Raw genomic sequence first — 6,000 nt, 5'->3', positions numbered from 1 at the left:
TCACGACGTAGGAGAACAGGAATCCATGACTATCAAAGGAAGAGTGGTTAGACTACTACCTGTACATAGAGATCCATGGAATCTTATTCGCATATTTCCCTACTAAGCTGTATGAGTGGATCGCGAAGCTAGCAGATAGCCAAGGAAGATGGAAACTCGACAATCCTATTGTGTGGACCCCAGAGTTGGTGTGCAGGTTGGAAGCATCAGAGGATAAGATCACGCGCGCTGTTGATCACTGGCTCAATCAGATTATAGGAGGATTCATTACTGAGTTCACAGTAGATATTTCAGTCAGCTATAGCGAGGAAGAGTGACGCTTTCTCAAAGGACCACGAGGTAAGTACGTAAAGTCTCTGAATACTTGGATTAAAATGATATTATGTGAAAAGGGGGTTATGCAATTACCTTGATGTTTGGAGCTACGTGAAGTGGAAAAACCTATAGAAATGAAGGAAGCAAGGGACCAAACTATAGCCCTTTGATTTCACCTCCATGAGGGGACGAGGAAGAGCTCGCAAAGGTCTCACTGTGAAGTGCGATCCATTTGATAAGGCAAAGGATTCTGCGCATACCACCCCCACCCACACTACCACTAGTTTCACCCCTTTCAACTCCATCTTCACCCGTACCAGCTTCGCCACCACCGCGAGTCAATATGGAAATCGCAATAAAATTTCCTGTGTTCAAGGGAGTAGGAAATGAAGATCCATACCATTTTTGGTTCGTGATAAGATCCATATGGGAAGCGCAAGGAGTTACAGATGATAATATAAAGAAAGTGACGCTGGTTAGTTCTCTGCAAGATCATTGGATTCAAAGAGATCACAATGCTACCAGGCGAGACCCCTTGGGAGCTGGATCAAATACTGAAGTGTACGATTTGTGAAGCTAATATGACTTTGACGGATGGAAAACACCACGAATGGTTTGTAGCATTGTTAACGCCACATTTGAGGAACGCGCTGTCGCAACAGAGGTTAACAACTCAGGCAGAGCCTTGGAAATTGCGATGAGGCTGCATGAAACCCCGATGTGGGATCTTAACTTGGGAGTTCAACAGATCCACGCGCAAGTTGAAAAACTTATGCCTTGAGATGCAGAATCTAAAACAGGACAGGACAACCCGACCAGAAGTGCGCGAAGAGGTATGGTGCGTAAAATGCAAGGGTTAGGGTCATGATAAGGACCACTGTCCTGTGCTCACGAATTACCTCACGGGAGGAGGACTAATTCCGTTAAGGCTGGAAGCACAAGTAGGACCTAGCGCGACACCTAATTTGTGGTGCGCGATTTGTCAAATAGGAGGAAAGCATGTTACAGACAACTACCATTTGTTATAGAAGCACACAAAGAATTCGCAACAGTTGTTCTGTAATTTTTGTAGATCGGTTGGACACGATGAGCGCACTTGTAGAAGCTATGAGATGATGATGGATAGAACTCCCACCTATAGAGTTCAAGCTGAAATGTGGCCCCTAGACCAGAACACAGGAGTGGCGCAAACAAGATTTCAGGGGCGCGGACGAGGCTAAGGTGGAGGAGGACCTGGAAGAGGTCACAAACAACTGATATGCTACAATTGCAGAGGGCCAAGACATTATGCTCGTGATTGTATGAATCCAATGCACCCATCATGTCTGTATTGTACCTTGTTTGATCATGAGACAAAGGATTGTCCTACACTGATAACTAGGATATGTGACAAGGGAGTGCTACTGCCTCCCCCGACTCAGAACCTGCAGATGATGAGGTCTGAGCCACGCGAGGAAGATCCAAATGTGAAAATTGTGCTCTGAAGTGGAATTGTGATGGAAGAGGATAAAGGAAAACAACCTAAAGATAGTACTTGGGTTCGCAAGGCTCCGAAAAAAGAAGCAGAGTTTGATTTGGAGCGCGCTAAGGAAACCTTCATGGAAGCTAAGAAGAGCTTCGCTGATGCCTCCACTTCAGGAAGCAAAGATAGATCGGAGCTGGAAATGGACCCATCTATGCTTACGACATTCCTGGAAACATGCATGAAGCTACTGTGTGACAGTAAGGCTGTAAAAGGATTGCAGGAACTCATTAACAGATGTGTTGGGACTGCGCCAAGAGAACAGCATGTAGTTTGGAAGATTGAAAAACACAAGACTAGGACAGGGAGAGAAATGAGGCTAACTACGCAGATTGGAGAATATGAGATGGGCCAAGTAATTCTGGATTTAAGATCGGACGCAAACGTTCTACCGAAGTAGACATGGGAGCTCATGGGGAGCCCTACGCTGCAGTGGTCTCCTATTCAGCTACGAATGGCAAACCAACAGAAGATATTACCCATGGGGCGATTGCAGGGAATCATTGTGGATATTGAGGGAGTGAGCGTGCTAGCAGTGTTTGAAGTGATATAGATTTTTGATGAAAAAAATCCCTATCCCGCACTCTAGGAATTGATTGGGCCACTAACATGAATGGGCTGATTAATCTGAAGAAGCAAAAGATGATTTTTGAGAAGAAGTCTTTGCCCATAGTTATACCCTTGGACCCTACTAAGGGATTGCACTACACAGAGCCAGTGTGCGACTATGAAAGTGACAATGATTTGGACTGCATCTACAAGATAACTACACGAGAGAAATACTAGGTAAATCCCACCACAGATGGACGCATCTCATGGGAGCGCAAAAGCTCCTAGACGTCAGATTCTGATGAGGAGATAGAGCAATGGAAAAACCATTACACAAGGTAACCATGCTGAACTGTAATATGATGACAAGATCACTATGCTGCGTATCGACAGAAGTGAGGGATCTACCTACTTATGATGGGTTAAGTGATACTTTCCTAGATAGGTTTGAAAGGGAGGTGCCGGAAAAGCAACGTTTCCAGGCCTTGAATTGGGTACTGCGTGCTATGCCCACAAGGTGGTGGGGTGCGCACAGAGGGAGCTTTGAGGACTGGCGCGAATACAGGAGGATGATGCGCACATGGTTTGAGAAACCTATAATGTGATTGGCAGATAAATACAATGGACGGGATGGTCTGCGCATGCATCTGTTCAGGTGGGTACAGGCATATGGTAGACAACCTGCGCAGATACACATGGATTGTGCGTTGGGAAATACGGTCAATAAGCATGTGTTGAGGGGGAAAATGTGTGAACGATTCCTCAAGTTAGAATGAAAGACTGTGGAAATAACGAGCACGCAGAAGGTTATCCATGTGGAAGCATTTAACGAGGTGTGTGAAGCACTGAACAAGGTATGTAGTGCGCAGCGAAGTGATTGGGACCTGTGCGTACCAGCAATTTTATGGGCTTATAGGACAATGTGCAAGAAACTAATGGGATAAGCACCTTCTAGGCTTGCCTATGGAACAAACACTGTAATTCCGATGGAGTATATCATGCCTAGTCCACGCATAGCAGCGCTCGTGGATATGACGGATCACGGAACCTTGGAAGAAGGAATCGCGTAGTTGGAAGAACTCGAAGAAGAACGATTGGGACCTCATGAAGAGATTCAGCAGGGTGATCTTGGACTCCAAGCACTCATGAATGAAAGAGTTCGATTGAGGGAGAAAAGCACCATGGCAGAAGAAGAAGTCAAGAAGCTTCAGGAAGAAATAAGGAAGGACTTTCTTGATAAGAAAATTATGGTGATAAAACAGGATGCGCACGATTCTGTTGACAAATTTAGGAGCTACCACTGAGAATTGATCAGTGTGATGCCTTGGATCAATACGTATGTTACTAAAGGGATCACTGATGGTGGCACGATGCTGATGGTAAAGTGCGAAATGCAGATAGTAAAGTTAAAAGGCTGACTTTTCCTAGGAAAAGTAAGTGATGGTTGGTTGAAGCCATACACGAGTGGCCTGGCTATCTGACTAGCCCATCGAAGCACAGTGTTAGTGCTCCAGGTAGCTGAAAGGAGGCATGGGACTACAAACAGATGCAGGGAATGCAGGAGAAGATACAAGGAAGTAGTTCAGATACAACAATCTTTGAACAACGCGTGTAGGAGATACAACAGACAGCTGCTCAGTGCGCTGCCGATCTTACAGCAGTTTGGGCAGAGTTGGGAGGTCTCCGCGTGAAGATCTCCACCTCGACAGAGTGACTCAAGGGCGAGTCATGATGTTTGTGTTGAGGGCGTATTGGGCATGGGATCCCCCAAGGCAAGTTTTGGGGCTTAAAGCCCATATTTTAACCAAATCTGATGTAAAGACTCTGCGTTTTGTGGGCACGGAGTGCAAAGATTGTAAATGAGTCATAGGGTTGTCCGCCCTCATTTTTGTAATGTAATGTCAACTTTAGAAACCTACCCATGGTCTGCGAACAATGGGATTGTATAAATAGAGCGAAGCTCTAAGTTGTAAAGAAGAGAATCAATGGAGAAAATAGATGGAGAATTGAGTCTTATCTAAGTGTAGAGTCGAGTCTTTGGGTCATAGAGTAGGAGAAGGCTCTACAGCTGAGTGTGCAGAGGCCTAGTAGTCCTCAGCTGAGTGCAGCTGAGTGTGCAGAGGCCTAGTAGTCCTCAGCTGAGTGCGTGGACCCTTGTAGCTGAGTGCGCAGAGTGAGTGGAGTCTGTAACATTTGGAGAAGTAAGAAAGAGAAGTTTTACATCATTTTTGTTTATCTTTTTCCTGTTTTTTGCATTGAATGTATCGGATATAAATTGAATTTCTATTGTTTATATGATGCATGAACTTATATGAATGTGTTGATAAAGTGAATATAAGATTAAGTATCTGTTTACGTGAAGATAACTAACTGTTATAAGAAGATAAGTAAGATCCGCGATATAACTTGGGGAAGTAGCGCAGATCACTGCTAGGGCAACGCAAAATTACCTCAGCCCTTAGTTAGGGCTGCGCGAAGGCGATTATAATAGATCGTGAAGGTCTAGCAGGTCAAAACATCATGCGAAGTGACCTGCGCGAAGGTATTCATAGTTGGACTAAACTGACCCCCCAGAAATCTCAAGGGTGCGAAAACTTGGTTCCAGCATCCCCCCATACTACTTCAGGTGAGACCTCAGTCCACGCTTTGTGGGCTGTTGCCAAAAGGGCCAGTAGTTCAGGGATTTTTTTGGCTAATTAACTTCGAACCTGGGTCAGGCCCCATCAAGCCAACATGGATGCAGCGCAGCACAAGGAAGCAATGCTGAAGGCGCCACTGAAGCCCTAACTGGATGAGGCTTATGTGGTTACAGTTTCTATTGAAGGAAAGCTTGCGACTATAAAAGCAACTCAGCAAAAGCTTCAGACCGACAGTTTAGGAGCAGTGACCAAGCAGATGGTTGAAGAAGCAAAGCAGGCGGCCGCACAGTGCATTGCCGAGGTTGCGGTCATACAGGTTGAGCTAGGAGGTCTTCGCGCTAAGATCTCCACACCCACAGAGTGACTCGAGGGCGAGTCACGATGTTTGTGTTAGGGGCCTATTGGGAATGGGATCCCCCAAGGACAGTTTTGGGGCTAAAAGCCCATGTTTTGGGTCAAATTTTGTAATAAAGTTGTAAAGTCTCTACATTTTGTGGTCGTGGAGCGCAAAGGTGTCATGAGTCATAAAGGGTTGTCCGCCCTTATTTTGTAAAGTGTAAAGTCAGCTGTAAATATCTACCCATGGTCTGCGTACCATGGGATTGTATAAAAAGAGCTAAGTAAGTAAGCTCTAAGTAGCTTTAGAATTAATAAGTCTTAAGCGATAAGGAGGAAGTCTTTAGAGAAGTCTAATTTTCGGGTCGTAGCATAGGTAGAGGCTCTGCAGCTGAGTGCGCAGAGACCTAGGGTGGAAGTCTGCAGCTGAGTGCACAAACCCTTGCAGCCGTGTGCGCAAGGCAGATAGAGTCTGTAATCATCTGAAGATATCAATAAAGAGAAACATTCTACAAATTTTGTGTTTTTGTTTTCTGTTAATGCATCTTGTCATATTGTGTATGAATTTCATTTACAATGCTTATGTGATACGTGAATGTATGTAATTACGTTGGTTAATTAAACGCAAGGATATTTGTT

The sequence above is a fragment of the Pinus tabuliformis genome, chromosome 1_1 (genome assembly GCF_031772625.1).
Source record: "Pinus tabuliformis cultivar Carrire ecotype Pingquan chromosome 1_1, CPIR1, whole genome shotgun sequence".
In the NCBI taxonomy this organism is placed as follows: Eukaryota; Viridiplantae; Streptophyta; class Pinopsida; order Pinales; family Pinaceae; genus Pinus; species Pinus tabuliformis.
Note: the sequence above shows the minus strand (reverse complement) of the source record.